We start from the raw sequence: 17,608 nt of genomic DNA, 5'->3' as shown, positions 1-17,608 counted from the left end.
GGAGGGGAGGGAGGGAGGGGCGAGGAGAGGGAGGGAGGGGCGAGGAGAGGGAGGGAGGGGCGAGGAGAGGAGGGAGGGGAGAAGGAGAGGGCGAGGAGAGAAGGAGGAGGGAGGGGCGAGGAGGAAGGGAGGGCGAAAGGAAGGGCGAAGGGAGGAAGGGAGGAGAGGAGGAGGGAAAGGAGGAACGAAAAGGGGAGGGAGGGAAAGACGAGGGCGAGAGGAGGGAGAGGAAGGGCGAAGGAAGGAAGGAAGGCAAAGAGAAGGAGGGAGCGAAGGCGAGAAGGGAGGAGGAGGAGCGAGGAGAGGAGGACGGAGGGCGAGAGAGGAGGAGAACGAGAGAAGGAGGAGGAAGAGCGAGAGAAGGAGGAGGGCGAGAGGAAGAGGACAGAGGGCGAGGAGAGGGAGGGGCGAGGAGGGGCGAGGAGAGGGACAAGGAGCGAGGAGAAGGGAGGAACGAGGAGGAACGAGGAGAAGGGAGGGAGGGCGAGAGAGGAGGAGGGCGGGGCGGGAGGAAGAGGCGAGAGAGAAGGAGGAGAGGGCGAGGAGAGGGCAAATGGGGCGAGAGAGGGGCGAGGAAGAGCAGAGAACTGAAGGAGAGCGAGAGGAGCGGGAAAACGAGAAAGGAGAGGAAGAACGAAGAGGGAAGGGGCGAACGGGAGAGGGACGGGGGGGCGAGGAGAGGGACGGGGGCGAGGAGAGGGAGGGGCGAAGAGGCACCAGAGGCCTGGCTAAGTTGGGGAGTAGGTTGGGGAGGGCCTGCGGAAAAAAGGATAAAAAGCTGGTGAAGAGGATGGCTGAGACAGGTGAGGAAGGAGAGGAGGGAGAACGAGAGGAAGGAGATGGGAAAGAAAAAGGAGAGGGAGTGGAAGATGTGGATGGGGGAGAGAGGGAGACACGAGGGATAAAGAGACAGTGACAGAGGGATAGACAGAGACATCTATAAAGAGAAAGTGATAGAGAGGGGAAAAAAATCCACACTAACATTCGCGACGGAAAGCTACCCCGGCGCTGGGCTCCTCTTCGGGAAAAAAAAAAAAAATCTCATCGCCGACAGCTTCCCACGCCAATAACTTGTCACAAACATGCAAAGCAGTATAATCAGAACTTCAATTTATCTTTAAAAAAGTTGCTGATTCCATTCCTGTCTGCTCGTCTAAAGCTCTCTTTACTGCCAGCTCAGCTCCTCCCCCACCAACCCCCTCCCCCTCTTTCCCTCCCCCCCTGCCACCTCCCTTCCGCTGACTAATGCCCACAAACTCCCATCCTTCCCACGCATTCCCATTACGGAATTCTGCCATTCCCTCCTCCCATTCCCTCCCGGCAGACAGCCAACCGCCCATTACTTCAGATCTTTCAATTACAGCTCTTCAATTTGTCCCATTCCTTCCTCCTCCCCCTCGCCCCCTCACCCCCCCCCCCAAGCAACAATTCCCAATAAAATCTAAACACAAACAGATATTGTTCTCTGACTAAAAAATATCCCCGATGCTGATCTTAATTTCATTCCCGCATTCCTTTGGCTTCGACCGTGGATGATAATGCATGCCGTACGCGTACAAACGGACGCGAGGAACATCCGCCCGAACACACGCAAGAATGTACACCTTGCGACACGGAGGAATCACACCCAGACGTACGCCCGACAACGCCCCCGGAATGTACAAGAACAGCTAACGACCGACGACGACAAGTCCAGCAGGCGTGTGCATCCCGGCTCCCCTGCGGCGCTCACACCTCGGCTACACGCACGGCGAAACCTCCTCCCAGCCACCCACCCAAAGGCACAAGACACCGCGCTGAAGAGCCAAAAGGTACGCCGAACACACCGGGATGCGCATCGTTACTAAACAGCCCCAAGCGCAAACAAGACTGATTAAGATATTGGCTAATTACGAGCGTGCCGTCGAGCCCTCACGACGAACGACTTCAACTCGCTAACAAGACTACGTGTATCATGGTCTCGCTCTCTGTGTCTGTGTCTGGCTGTCCGCTCGACTAGCGTCTCACTGTGTGTGTGTGCTCGACTGGCTGCTTACTGTGTGTGTCTGTCTTTCTGCTCGACAGACTAACTAACTGCCTGTGTTTGAATGACTGAATGGCTGACTAACTGCCTGTCTGTTTAAATGACTGACTAGCTGATTGGCCGACTAACTGTCTGCCTGTTTAAATGACTGACTAGCTGATTGACTGACTAATTGCCTGTCTGTTTAAATGACTGACTAGCTGATTGACTGACTGACTGTCTGCCTGTTTGAATGACTGACTAACTAACTGCCCGTTTGTCTGCCTGCCTGATTGTGTGTGTGTCTGTCTGTCCGTCTTCCTGATTGTCTGTCCATCTAGGTGACTGTGTCTATTGCGTTGCACAGACTAATGGACGATAAAATATTTCACTTCCTAGTTTGCGTTTCCTTCACAAAAAAGACGACACTTCCTTCTCCGAAAAGAAAGAAATACGGAAGAAAAGACCGAAAGAAAAATACGAGAGACGCTTCGTTCCTGAAATACGACTTCGTTATATTCTGATCGTCCGTATTCATTCATGATACATCTAGTAAAAAAGAAGAAGAAATGAAAAGAAAAGAAAAGAAAAAACAAGAAAAACGAGGAAAGGTTTAATCTGATACACGCATTTTATTCCCGCTAACGATAAGTAAATTTAATCCCGTTTCTTTTCATTAAAAAAAAATACACAATTGAAAAAAAACAGTGTACATCGAACGTAAATTTTGCAGTTATCAAATATTCCCACTCATCGTTCCAACCCTCATGGATTCCCTTTATCCTGCTGCCCCCTCCCCCTGTCCCTCCCCCTGTCCCTCCCCTCCCCCTCCACCCCCTTCTCAAAATGTCGAAAACTAAACTAAAACACTGTGGATAAATTTAAACCATTGCAACTTAAACACAGACGTCGTTACAGTCCCCAAAACCACAGTATTAAAACCTGTCTTTTTTTCTCTCACCCCAATGTATATATCAAATCTCATTCTTATTCTCCCTCATCCTTTCTCATCCTCTCTCATCGTTCCTCACCCCCCCCCCCCTATTCACCGTCCCTTATCAATCCCTTTTATTCATTCATTCACCCCTCTCTCTCCCCCTCTCTCCTCCGATCTATCTTCTCTCCCACACGTTCTTAAACCTTCCCCCCCTCCCGCGACTTTAAAAGCAGGAAAAAAAAAACACACACACACTCTCTCTCCCCAGCTGGACCCGGCGACACTTAATAGCCGTTAAATTGAAATCAAACTCGTGAATGGCCAGTCATTATCTCCATGACAGAACGTTCCATCCACCCCCCCTCACCCCCCCCTGCCATTTCGCCTTTGAACACTCCCGCGCGGCCTTTTGTCAATCCCAGTCCTAAAGTGCTTTTTTTTTATTTAACCCTCGCGATCTTATCTACGTGTATGGGTTTTGGTTGTTGTTGTTGTCGTCGTCGTTATTGTTGTCGTCGTCGTCGTCGTCGTCGTTATTGTTGTCGTTGTCGTAGTTATTGTTGTCGTTGTCGTCGTCATTGTCGTTATTGTTGTTGCTGTCGTTGTTGTCGTTGTTGTCGTCGTTATTGTTGTCGTTGTCATCATCGTCGTCGTTATTGTTGTCGTCGTTATTGTTGTCGTTGTTGTCGTCGTTATTGTTGTCGTTGTTGTCGTCGTTATTGTTGTTGTTGTCATCGTCGTCGTTATTGTTGTCGTTGTTGTCATCGTCGTCGTTATTGTTGTCGTCGTCGTCGTCGTTATTGTTGTTGTCGTCGTCATTGTCGTTATTGTTGTTGCTGTCGTTGTTGTCGTTGTTGTCGTCGTTATCGTTGTTGTCGTCGTTATTGTTGTCGTTGTTGTCGTCGTTATTGTTGTCGTCGTTATTGTTGTCGTTGTTGTCGTCGTTATTGTTGTCGTTGTTGTCGTCGTTATTGTTGTCGTTGTTGTCATCGTCGTCGTTATTGTTGTCGTCGTCGTTATTGTTGTTGTCGTCGTCGTCGTTATTGTTGTTGTCGTCGTCATTGTCGTTATTGTTGTTGCTGTCGTTGTTGTCGTCGTTGTCGTCGTTATTGTTGTCGTTGTTGTCGTCGTTATTGTTGTCGTTGTTGTCGTCGTTATTGTTGTCGTTGTTGTCGTCGTTATTGTTGTCGTTGTTGTCATCGTCGTCGTTATTGTTGTCGTCGTCGTCGTCGTTATTGTTGTTGTCGTCGTCATTGTCGTTATTGTTGTTGCTGTCGTTGTTGTCGTCGTTATTGTTGTCGTTGTTGTCGTCGTTATTGTTGTCGTTGTTGTCGTCGTTATTGTTGTCGTTGTTGTCGTCGTTATTGTTGTCGTTGAAGCAATACGTCGTTATTGTTGTCGTTGTTGTCATCGTCGTCGTTATTGTTGTCGTCGTCGTCGTCGTTATTGTTGTTGTCGTCGTCATTGTCGTTATTGTTGTTGCTGTCGTTGTTGTCGTCGTTATTGTTGTCGTCGTTATTGTTGTCGTTGTTGTCGTCGTTATTGTTGTCGTTGTTGTCATCGTCGTCGTTATTGTTGTCGTCGTCGTCGTCGTTATTGTTGTTGTCGTCGTCATTGTCGTTATTGTTGTTGCTGTCGTTGTTGTCGTCGTTATTGTTGTCGTCGCTATTGTTGTCGTTGTTATTGTTGTCGTTATTGTTGTCGTTGTTGTCGTCGTCGTCGTTATTGTTGTCGTCGTCGTCGTCGTTATTGTTGTTGTCGTCGTCGTTTTTGCTGTTGCTGTTTACTCGCATCTTTCCATCCACTAGTCCACCCGATTCACCCGCATCTGCCACGACCCATCCACACTTTCTACCCGCACGCGATACCCATCCGCACATACCCACCACCAACCGCAACCCGCACCCAACCAAACTCATTCTCCGAATCCACCCACACGCACCCACCGCCCTGGCTATCCACTATCCACACACAGCCGCACGCCACCTCGCTATCTGCTGCGCCCGCTCGCCCAATCCCCTAATCTACCCACTCCTGGCTCCCTCGTCTACCCGCTATGCATCAGAATACGCCCTCATTACCTGCAGCCAATTACGCTTCTACGAAATACGGTCTGGATAAAGTCAGGGAGAGGGAGGGAGGGAGGGAGGAAGAGGGAAGAGAGAGAGATGAGAAGGAATGAGGAGGAGGAGGAGGAAATAGGAAGGAAGAGGGAGGAAGAGAGGAAAAAGGAAGGAAGAGAGGAAAGAGGAAGGAAGAGGGAGAGAGGGAGGAGGAGGAAAGAGGAAGGGAGGAGGAGGAGGAAAGAAGGAGGGAGAGAGGGAGGAGGAGGAGGAGGAAAGGAGGAGGGAGAGAGGAAGGAGGAGGAGGAAAGAAGAAGGAAGAAGGGAGGGAGGAGGAGGAAAGAAGAAGGAAGAAGGGAGGGAGGAGGAGGAGGGAAAGAGGGAGGGAGGAGGAGGAGGAAAGAGGAAGAAAGAGAGTGCAGGAGGAGGAGGAAAGAGGGGAGGGAGAGAGAGGGAGGGGGGGGGGAAATGAAAGAAGAGGGAACGGAAGAATCGGAAGAAAAGTAAAATGAAACACAGGGAGAGAGAGAGAGAGAGAGAGAGAGAGAGAGAGAGAGAGAGAGAGAGAGAGAGAGAGAGAGAGAGAGAGAGAGAGAGAGAGAGAGAGAGAGAGAGAGAGAGAAAGAGAGAGAGAGAAAGAGAGAGAGAGAAAGAGAGAGAGAGAGAGAGAGAAAAGATAGAGAGAAAGATAGAGAGAGATGAAAGAGAGAGAAAGAAAGAGAGAAAGAGAAAGAAAGAGAGAGAACCACTTTTACTTTTACGTACTACCGTATTTTTCTGCACTTTGCTGTATTTTACTTTTAGAGAGAGAGAGAAAGAGAGCTGCAGAGAGAAAGAGAGAAAGAGAAAGAGAGAGAGAGAAAGAGAGAGAGAAAAAGAGGAGAGAGAGAAATGAGAGAGAGAGAAAGAGAGAGAGAGAAAGAGAGAGAGAGAGAGAGAGAGAAAGAGAGAGAGAGAAAGAGAGAGAGAGAAAGAGAGAGAGAGAAAGAGAGAGAGAGAGAAAGAGAGAGAGAAAGAGAGAGAGAGAGAAAGAGAGAGAGAGAGAGAGAGAGAGAGAGAGAGAGAGAGAGAGAGAGAGAGAGAGAGAGAGAGAGAGAGAGAGAGAAAGAGAGAGAGAGAGAGAGAGAAAGAGAGAGAGAAAGAGAAAGAGGGAAGAGAAGAATCAGAAAATCAAGAGAGAAACCTGAGATCACAGAGAGAAAGAGAGAAAGAGAGAAAGAGAGAGAGAAAGAGAGAAAGAGAGAAAGAGAGAAGAGAGAGAGAGAGAGAGAGAGAGAGAGAAAGAGAGAACAGAGAGAAAGAGAAGAAGAGAGAAAGAAGAAGAAAGAGAGAAAGAAAGAAAGAGAAAGAAAGAGAGAGAGAGAGAGAGAGAGAGAGAGAGAGAGAGAGAGAGAGAGAGAGAGAGAGAGAGAGAGAGAGAGAGAGAGAGAGAGAGCAGAAACCTCTGAAACAAAGCAAAAACACAAGAATCTTCCCATTATTAATTCGTTCATCCTCATACATGCCCCCTTTATATTATTTAGGGGAAAGAAACCAGAGAGAGAATTAAGTTCAAAATGTCGAGAAAGGAAGTAAGGGAGGATGGGAGGATGGGAGGAAGGGAGGAAGGATGGGAGGGAGGGAGGGAGGATGGGAAGGAAGGGAGATGGGGAGGAAGGGGAGGAAAGGAGGGAGGGAGGAAGGGAGGGGAGGGAGGAAGGGAGGAAAGGAGTGGGAGGGAGGAAGGGAGGGGGAAGGAAGGGAAGAAGGAGGTGGGGAGGAAGGGAAGGTGGGGGAGGAAGGAAGGGAGGGAACGACATGGGTAAGGGGAAGCAAGGGGAAGGGAGGGGGAGAGGAAGGGAGGGAGGAGAGGAGGGGGAGGGGGCCGCCAGCCTTCTCGAATAATTAGCGGGACTTACCGTCATTATGATCCTGCTCGGTTGAGAAAGAGGAAGGGGGCTGGGGCGGAGGGTGGGGGACTAGGGGAGGATGGGTGGGGCTAGGGGAGGAAGGGAGCTGGGGAGAGGATGGTATGTTGGTGGGGGGGGAAGAAGGGGGCTGGGGGAGGATGGAGGTTGGTGGGGGGGGAGGGTGAGAAAGAAGGGGCTGGGGGAGGAGGATGGAGTGTTGGGAGGCGTAGAGAAGGGGAGGATGGGGGGAGGAAGGGAAAAAGAGGAGGATGGGGGAGGGAAGGGACAAAGGGGTGGGGGTAGGGGGGAGGATGAGTAAAAAGGGGGAGGACGGGGTGAGGAAAGGTAAAAGGGGAGGACGGGGGAGGAAGGTAAAAGGGGAGGATGGGGGGAGGGAAGGGGACAAATGTGTAAGGGGGGGAGGAAGGGAGGAAGGGAAAAGGGGTGGGGTGTGTGGAGGGAAGAGGAAACAGGGATGGGGGTGGGAGAAAGATAAAAAGGGTGGGAGGGAAGAAAGGGAAACAGGGGTGGGGGTGGGAGGAAGAGAAACAGGTGTGGGGGTGGGAGACGAAGAGAAACAGGGGTGGGAGGGAAGGAAGGGAAACAGGGGTGGGGGCGGAAGACGAAGAGAAAAAGCGTGTTGGAGGGAAGGAAGGAAGGAAGGGGAGGCCCATGATTTTCGGCTCACCTCATCTCCCGAGAAACTTTACTCGTACTAAACTTGCCAGCCGACGCCACGTTATTATACCATTATCCCTCCTTGCTTATACGCCGGCCTCGCTTTCCACCTCGATTTTTAACCTGAGCACCGCGCGCGCTCTCCCCCGCGCTCCTCCGTGCCCGCTCTGGCTCCTTTCTTCTCTTCCTTTTTCTCTTCCCTTCCCTATCTTATTCATTTCTCATCCTCTGTCTCTTCCCTTCCCTTTCTTCTCCTCTTCGCTTCCTCTTCTCTTCTCTTTTATGTATGCACGTATGTATGTATGCACGTTTGTATGTACGCACGTATGTATGTATGTATGTATTCTAAATAATCCCTTCTATCTACCCCCCTTTCTTCTTTCTTTTTGCTCCCTCCTTCCCTCTGTCTCCCCTTCCAAAACCCTACTCTGAGTCAGTTCCCTCTCTTCCTTCCCTTGTACTCCCCATACGCCCTCTCCCCCATCGCCTCTCCCCCATCGCCTCTCCCCCATCGCCTCTCCCCCATCGCCTCTCCCCCATCTCCTCCTCCTCCCCTTCCTCCCTTCCTTCCTCCCCCTTCCTCCTTCCTCCTTCCCCTTCCTTCCTTCCTCCTCCTCTCCTCCTTCCTCCTCCCTTCCCTCCTTCCTCCTTCCTTCCTTCCTCCTCCCCCCCCCCCCAAACACCCCACCCAAAGCCACCCAAACAACGTTACCCAACCGATGATCAGGTGCATTAAACGTGAAAGGCTCCGTCTTGGCGATGCAGCCTCGGAGATCCGTCTTTCAACCCAGGAGCTTTTCCCTTAGTTTTCGTCTCTTCAATATCACCCTCATCACCACTATCATTATCATCATCACCACCATCATTATTATCATCATCACCACCATCACCATCACCACCATCATCACCACCACCATCATCATTATCATCACCACCATCAACATCATCACCATCATTATCACCATCATTATCACCATCAAAGACGCTACACTAATGACTTCCACACCAATTAACCATTCCTCCCCTACGCGTTACCTTCACCGACATTGACAGCTGTAAAAAATAATAAAAAATAAATAAATAAATAAATAAATAAATAAATAAATAAATAATAAAATCACTCAATAATATCAAAATCAGCCCCCCCTTCCCCCTTCCCCTGCCCTCCCTGCCCCGCGCTATCTCTCGGTGCTACAACCGTGACGTCACCTCCTCTTGACGCAGCGCATCCGATAACGGCATTAAGGGGGAGGGAAGGGGAAGGAAGGGGAAGGGAGGGAAAGGGAGGGGAGGGGAGGGGAGGGGAGGGGAGGGGAGGGGAGGGAAGGGGAGGGAAGGGAAGGGAGGGAAAGGGAGAGGCATCACAGCTGAATATATTACACCAATTACCGAAGTTTAATTCCGGCGTCTAAGCGGACTAATACTCTCTCTACTCGGGACTCACGCTTGGGGGTGGGTGGGGTGGTGGTGGAGGGGCGAGGGGAGGAGGGGGAGGAAGGATGCAGGGTGACGTACGAGGTGGAAACGGAAGGAGGAAGGGGAGGGGGAGTGGGGGAGGAGGACGAAAGGAGGAGGAGGAGGAAGAGGAGGAGGAGGAGGAGAGGAGGAAGATGAGAAAGAGGAGGAAGAAAAGGAAGTGAAAGAAATAGGGGATGGGAGTGTTATAGAAGTGGTAAAAATAAATATGAAAATGAAGATGAGTGAGGAAGTAGAGTAAACGGGGATTGAGGGCGGTAAGAGCAACAAAGGACGAGAGAAAGACGCGTAAGAGAAGGAGAGATGAGTAAAAAATAAATAAAAATAGAAAGGGGGAAGGAGGGAGGCAGCAGTAGCACAAGAAGGAAGCGACAAAATACAAGAAAAAAGGGGAGTGAGCAAGAGAATGGCGGAAAAGCCGAAGCGAGGAGCCAAGGGGAAGATCGAACGAAAGTGGGGGAAAGCAAAAGGACAGAGGGGAAATATGCATGAAAAAGGGGGAAGAAGCAAGGGGAAGCGGCAGAGGGCGAGAGGGAATACGAGACGACGATCTGAGAAAGAGAAAAGAAAGGGGAAAGAAAAGACGAAGGGGAGGAAGGGAGTTGAAGACGAAGAAAAGGAACAAAGACAGGGGAGGGGGGTCGAGAAGGAAAAATCATAACACCAAAGCCAGGAGAAAGGAGGAGGAGCGAAGGGACATCAAAGGACAGAGAAAGACGAAAAAAAAAACGTACAAGGAGAGAGAAAAGGAAGAAATGTACTACCGCGACGCCAACGGGACCGAGAATGACGAAACGAGACGTGGCACTCGCTGCATGTCTCGCCCTCCTAACCGCCCCGAACGGAACGAACGGAAATTACCCATGATCTGGAGGAGGAGGAAGGCAGAGGTGGAGGAGGAGGAGGAGGAAGGCAGAGGTGGAGGAGGAGGAGGAAGGCAGAGGTGGAGGAGGAGGAAGGGGGAGGAGGAGGAGGAAGAGGAGGAGGAGGGAGGAAGGGAGGAGAAAGGGAGGAAGGAGGCGGGAGAAGGTGAAGGAGAAGGGAAGAGGAGTAGGAAGAAGAAGAAGAAGGAAAAGGTGGAGGTGGAGATGGTGGTGGTGGCGGTGGAGGGACGACGAACAAGGAAGGATAAAGATGAGGATGGTGAGGAGCAGCAGGAACAGCAGTAGCAGAAGAGGGTGCACGGGGAAGACGAAGGAAGGAGGAAGAGGAAGAGACATAAGCGGAGGAAGAAGAGGAGCAGCAGCAGCAGTAGAGGAAGAAAGGGGGTGGACTGGGAGAAGGAATGAAGGAAGGGTAGGGAGGAGAGAGGAAGAAAGAGCGGGCGAGGATAGAAGAAAAAGGAGGAAGGAGGAAGGACAGAAGAAAAAGAAGAGAGGAAAGGGAGAAGCAACGAGGACGAAGGAGGGAAGGTAGGAAGAGGGAGGGAGGGAGGAAGAGAGAAGGAGCGAGGGAAGGAATGGAGAAAGAGAGGAGGAAGGAAGGAAGAGGGAACAAGGGAGGGAGGAGGGAAGCGAGAAAGAGGCAGTAGGGAAGAAGGGAAGCGAGGAGGAGGCAGTAGGGAAGAAGGGAAGGGAGACGGAGGGAGGGAGGGAGGGAGGAAGGGAGGGAGCCGCGCGGGCTGGGAGGGCAGGGCACTCGCCGGTCAGAACAACAGAAGCCAAGAACCAAGGGCCGTCCCTCTGACTTTCGCTCACGCTTCCCATTACCTGGGCAACGCCTGCACCAACCCCGGCGGCAGGGGATCGAAGCCCGACGAAAATCTACGAGAAAAGGAACATCTAAAAGAGGAATTACCGAGCCAATTAAATACGACTTAACTTCATTACTTCGCCTTAGGGCACGATTGGGAAAGTTAGTTTCAGCGGTGAATCTTTCGTGCACGACCAATAAGGTCTCAATTCCATTTGCTACATGTAGAGAGAATGATATATGGGACGTCGAGCGAAGCATAATCCTTCCGAAGCAACGCCTTAAGGCCGACTTTCCCGTGGCCAAACGCACTTCGGTCAACAGAGAAGCTTTTACAGAAAACCAAGATGCAAGTTGTAGCCTAAGTAAAGACGCTCTCATACGCTCACGCCAACACTTGTGTACACACGTAAATATAAAAATAGGAATAAAATTACGAATATAGAGATACACAGATATACAAACAAAAACAAAAGCATCACGCACCCACACACACACACACACACACACCCGCCCCACACACACACCCGCCCCACACACACACCCGCCCCACACACACACACACACCCCACCCCCCCCACCCCCACACACACCCCACACACACACACTGAAGATAAAATATAGAAAACAATAGCAAAGGACGACGGCACAGTCAACGCCAACCAAAACAGGCAGTCAAAGAGACGTGAAACAGTCACAGCTGCAAAGCAAAAAAATCTCGTTAACCGCATAAAGTTCATTAGCACGCGCCGCGATGCAACATTCAGCATCGCCAATAGTCACGGCCTCGGTGCTGAGAGGTGCGACTCCAGACCGCGGAAATCGTCTGGCACCGAGGGGAGAGAAAGAGAGGAAGAGGAAGAGGGAGAGAGAGAAGGGATTAAGGAAGGGAGGAAGGGAGTAAGGGAGTAAGGGAGGAAAGGAGTAAGGGAGGAAAGGAGTAAGGGAGTAAGGGAGTAAGGGAGTAAGGGAGTAAGGGAGTAAGGGAGAGGGAGAGGGAGAGGGAGAGGGAGAGGGAGAGGGAGAGGAGAGGAGAGGGAGAGGGAGAGGGAGAGGGAGAGGGAGAGGGAGAGGGAGAGGGAGAGGGAGAGGGAGAGAGAGAGAGAGAGACAGACAGAGAGAGAGAGAGCAGAGAGAGAGAGACAGAGAGAGAGAGAGAGAGACAGAGAGAGACAGAGAGAGAGGGAGGGAGAAAGCGAGAGAGAGAGAGAAATACAGGATAATTCCGAGTGATTTACCGCCTCATTACCGAGAACGGGGAGTCACTATCTCCCGAGACCTCACACCCCCGCCAACCTCCTCCGCCTTCCTCTTCAGTCTACTTCCGCCACTTGCCCCCCTTCGCCCCCTCCCCCCCTCCTTCCCCCCCCCTCCCCCTCCCCCCCCCCTTCCCCCCCCTGCCCCCTCCTCCCCAAGCTCCTACACCAGGAGAGGACACCAATTATGACACTCCTGACGGCGACCCTGCAGCAGAACGGCCAAGCGAGTGGCAAAGGAGAGAGGAAACGATACAGACCGGACGCCACTCCATTTTTTTTTCTTATTTTCTTTTCCTTTTTTTTCGAAACGACGTTCACGGGCCACTTCAAAAACCAGACGATGTCATCCCATAAATGAATTAAAAAAACAAAAACAAGAAAACGACAGAGAAATTTTAGAATAAAAAAGGAGCATCTCCCACAACACCAAAAAAAAAAGAAAGAGGAGCATTTTGGGGGCCAAAAAAATCACAGATTCTATACAAGTCCCGCGGGGCCCCAAAGTTTACAAATATTTGAGAAGTTAAAAAGGAAAGTTCAAAAACTATTAGGCCGAGGGAAGTTGGAGAGCTGGAGAGCTGCCTGGAAGTATGGAGGGCGCGCGCGTACACCGGGGAGGGAAAAGCAGGGAGATGGGGCTATTTACGAGAACGTGGGGAGAAAAGGCGGGCTGGGAGGGAGAGAGGGAGAGAGAGAATAGAGGGAGGGAGGGAGGGAGGGAGGGAAGGGGAGAATAGAGGGAGGGAGGGAGGGAGAGAGGGAGGGAGAGAGGGAGGGGGAGGGAGAGAGGGAGGGAGAGAGGGAGGGGGAGGAGGGAGGGAGGGAGAGAGAGAGAGAGAGAGAGAGAGAGAGAGAGAGAGAGAGAGAGAGAGAGAGAGAGAGAGAGAGAGAGAGAGAGAGAGAGAGAGAGAGAGAGAGAGAGAGAGAGAAAGAGAGAGAGAGAGAGAGAGAGAATAGAGAGAGAGAGAGAGAATAGAGAGAGAGAATAGAGAGAGAGAAAAAAAAGAGAAAAAAAAGAGAAAAAAAGAGAGAAAAAAAGAGAGAGTGGAAAAGGAAGGCGGTGCAAAAGAAGAGCGAAAAGAAGACCGGGCGGAATAAAGAAGGCCCCTTCCTGGCCGGAGATGATGAAGGAGGAGGAGCAGGAGGAGCCGCAAGAAAGGAGAAGGCAGGCTAAAGGAGGCATTATACTGGCCGCTGCGCCTCGACTGACCGTGAGCGATAAATTTCCCCCGAGCTTATTTTCGCCATTAAAATAAACAGCGCAATCTCCTTCCACGGCTGTAATGCTGTTAACTACATCGCAGAGCGTGTTGGCCGAAATAAATCAACCTGTGATACCCGAGGCCGCCCAGCCCGACGGCCGCTTAACGAAGACATCATCAGAACAGAACCGAAGGAGCAAAAAAGGTGAGAAATAAACAATAAGAAGTAAAAAAAAAACGAAAAAAAATCCATCTAAATAACATTACCAAACAAGTAAAAAAAAGTGAAAATAAACAATCTAAACAACAATAACAAACAAACAAAAAATGCACAAACACTCCCGCCAGGTCTCACAGAGATCGCGAAGGGCCCGGCAGCCACGGACCCTCGGACCCTCGAGGGCGGCGGGGCCGGACCAGCGCTCAGGAGCGGAGGAACGGCGAGCCGGGAAAGTACACGAGATCACCGGAAATTTGTTACAGATCTGCGGGGTCTCGCCGGCCTAAGGGGATTCTGCGCAAGTTGTCCTTTGTACTTACCCATTTTTTTTTCTTTTTTTTTCTTTTTTTTTTTTGCGGGGGGAGGGTTTTTTTTTTTTTTTTTGGGGGGGGGGGGGGAAGTGGGGTATCGCAGGTAAAATAATCAAAGGTTGCTGACTTTTTTAACTGACAGAAAATATAAATACACAAACACTTATAGACAAACATTATTTTAACTACTACTACAACCTATTAATTTTCGCAAAGTTCTATCCAGCAGTTTTATTCATAATTAAACCCACCATTATGTTGCCAAGAACAGAATTCACACAACGGATAATATACGTTATTAACTTTCCAAAATAAAAACTACTACTCAGCAACACACCATTAAACAATTAATACCCATTTTTAATTACAACCTTTTGCAAAATGTGCCTTACTAATTGCTCCCAGAGTAAGTACCAAAATAACACTGTATTAATGCAAAACTATAAATGATCAAGCTAACAGCCCCGTGACCCCAGACTCATTTGTGCGGAGAAGGCATGCATCGAAATAGACTTTTCATATTTTTTCGCTTTCATGCGCTATTTATCGTCGTCTTTTCCATCTTCCCTCCCCCACCATTTCCGCCATCACAACCCTCACCATCACTGCCATAAACCACCCAGTGACAAGAGCGCACAAAGCCGAGAAAATACGATTATTTCCGTCTCTTTCCCCGAATCGGAGTCAAGTCTAATGGCCAGGAATTTGCACCCACAACATCCTGGAGAAAAAGCAAGTAGGCCTACTCCCGTACTCACACCGACTCTCTCGTAACTTGGCGCGAGGAAGCAGGGACACGCCTACGTTACCTGCAAAGAAAGAAAATTAATATTAGATTATACAAATTCTAATGAAGGCAACAAGAAAATATCTAAAAGTAATAATGTGTTCAAAAGTATTTCTCAATCAATCCTATCAACATACATGATCACCAATTTCATTTCACACGCTGGTTAAGAGCAATCAGTCGGAAGAGAGGACAAAGATTAAAAAAACTCTTAAATGAAGCATAAATGTCGAAATGGCGATGGCAACAATTTGCAACAGCGCACAAAGCGATCATGTTAAACGAACCGCTCACATTTAGTCGCGTCATGAGCCCCCTCGTTTCCAGAATGCTTCATGCCGTTTCTTGCATCCATTACTCGCTCCTGTATTACTTGCTCGTCTACTTTCGTATTCTTACTCTCCGTCTAATAAGTCGCGCAGCAATCGCATACCAAATCTAGGGACTCGCAAGTGTCGTGTGCACGGGGCTCTCGGGACGCGGGTAATGAAGATGTGGGGCTCCCAACCACGCCATGCCACGCCCCTCCCCCTCCCCGAAGGGCGGGGCACTCCCGGCACTACAACGCCGCCGTCGGACCTATTCCCAACGGACGCGGCACTCGCCTTGCTTCCTCCATGCCGCTACATCTCGAATGAAACAATTAACGTCACCGAGGCCGCGTCCTGTCTGGCTTCCTCGGTCTATCTACCGACTCGATAGACAGTATCAAGAACGAAGAAAGTACTTGGATAATCTCTTAATCGTGTCCTCTTTTCTGCTTCTTCCACCGACCCACTCAACCAATCTTTTCTGCAACATCCACTGATCCACTCGCCCATCCCTCTCTCTCATCTATTGTGACCTAGCTATCTCTCCCTCCTTCCCTGAGCGCTGACCCGAATGGAAAACCGCTGCTCCAGATACCACACTCTTACCTCCAGATACCACACTCGTAGCTGCGAGTCCGCCCTCTTCTCCATGCGGAAGCGACGCACCTTTACTCATCCCAACAGTCCCGGTCAAAAAGACTCCCCGAGGCTCGATATTTCACTGGCCCGTATCAAGTAACATCGAATGCATGAAAACTGACAACGCACAGCTGGCCGGGAGCATAAATCATCCGTTTTCCCCGCCGTTGCAACGTCGACAGCCAGAACACCGCAGCATATTCGACTAAACACGGCAGCATTCCCTCGGCGTTTCTTCATCACCGCACCCAAATCGGATTCCAGCATTTCCCATCTTCGGCGCTTGTTCGGAGGCGGAAATAAAACAAAGTTCAGTCAATTTCACGCTTCCACGGCTTAATAAACAAATCAAGCGCCGAGCGAACAAAATTCATTATCAGCCCCCGGGAGAGGAGAGAACATAATCAAATATCCCACAGCAGCTTCGCCGCCGCGCGGGTGGTTTCCACGAGGCCGGAACTGCATCGCCCGGCTCTCTGTCCCCCTTTCAGCGCCTGTCGGTATTGCTGGATGGAAAACAAGTAGGAAAATGAATCCAGACGCCCACCAAGCCTTCGGTGCATCCCTTCCAGACTAACCAGACGATAAACCAGTCATCTCTCTTGGGGAAAAAACAAAAATAAAAATACCACCGCGTCGACATCAGCATCCACAACCAGAATAACCAAAACAATGGCCAAAACATAAACCACCAAGGAAGAAGACGGCCCCACGCCCGCACGCATTCCTCGCCCGGCGTCCCACCGTCCAATCGGAACTTCACAAAGGCCGCAGTTCGCCGCCGCCGTTAAGGGCCGTCGCCATTCCGCGTGCGCGCCCACTGCGTGCGGACGCCGAGCATCTGCCGCGCGTGCATCATTGAAATCAGCATAATGCGGACACTAATATGCTGTGCGCGCCGTGACGTCAGCCGCGCGTTAAACTCTCCCGGCTGACATTTTCATGAACCCGTAACATTCGGCCGAAAATGATTCACTGATTAAGGGAGGGAAATACATGGAAAGGGGACGAAGGCGAAAGAGAGAGAAAGTAAGAAGAGGAGAGGGAAGAAAGGGGAAAGAAGAGAGGGATTCAAAGGAAAAGAAGCGGGTTAGAACAGAGAGGAAACCGAATAGGGGCGCAGGACGGAGAAATGAAAGAGGAGAGGTAGAGCGAGAGCAAGAGCGAGCAAAATAGCAAAATAGCGAGAGAGAGAGAGAGTGAGAGAGCGAGAAGGAGAAAGAGAGCAAGAGATACAGATAAAAGGGACCGAGCGAGGAAAGAGGATTCTCGAGGGAAAAGGACGAAGGAGGGGACCGAAAAGATGGAAGAGGATTTGAGGCGAGAGGCGAACGCGGGGCAGACGAAGCGACCCAACGGAAAGCGAAGAAGCGAGAGCCAGCCAAAGCAACCCACGAATCGAAACGGAGGCAAACACGAAAACACGAGCGCACACACGCCCGCACGAGCAGAGTACACGAATCGAGCCAAGCAAGCAAGCAAGCAAGCAAACGAACCAACGAGACGAACGCCATTCACACACAGGCTTGCCCCTTCCATTGACAAGGGCGATCTTTCATCATCAGCTGAGCCAGCATTACGGGCGGCGAGTGCTGGGCGGGCGTTCCCACATGCGGGTCGAGGAGGGTTGAAGACGCCCGCAAGCACACAGCTACTCGAGGAGAGGGGGGGGGGGGGGGGGGTGGGGATGGGGATGCGTAATGGAACGGCTAGGCTACGTCAACACCTTCCCTTCCCCCCTTCCCCCCCCCCCCACCTTTTCCCCTTCCCCTGCTCCCCCTACCCCGTCCCATTCCCCCTCGCCCTGCCCCCCCCCCTTCCCCCACCCCCCCACCCCCCCGTCAAAACAAGCTCCCTCTATCCATCGCTCTGCCGCCGTCACACGCACGAGCATCATGTATCTCATTACCATAAGCAATAAACCCGTTAAAGACTTCTGAGCCCCGATTATATGACGCGCAATAAAAAAATATATATACACAGCATATAATCCGAATGCCCAATCGAGGAACTCCATCAGCGGATGAGGTGAAATCGAGGGGGGTCTTTTCCGCGTCATTTATTACACGACGGAGACTCGAGCAGGATGTTAAAATGGCAAGCAAAACCTCGTGTCCGTGGGAATTGCGAGCCCGAATGCCC

The sequence above is a fragment of the Penaeus vannamei genome, chromosome 22, assembly GCF_042767895.1.
Source record: "Penaeus vannamei isolate JL-2024 chromosome 22, ASM4276789v1, whole genome shotgun sequence".
NCBI classification, from domain to species: domain Eukaryota; kingdom Metazoa; phylum Arthropoda; class Malacostraca; order Decapoda; family Penaeidae; genus Penaeus; species Penaeus vannamei.
This window is presented reverse-complemented; position numbering follows the sequence as displayed.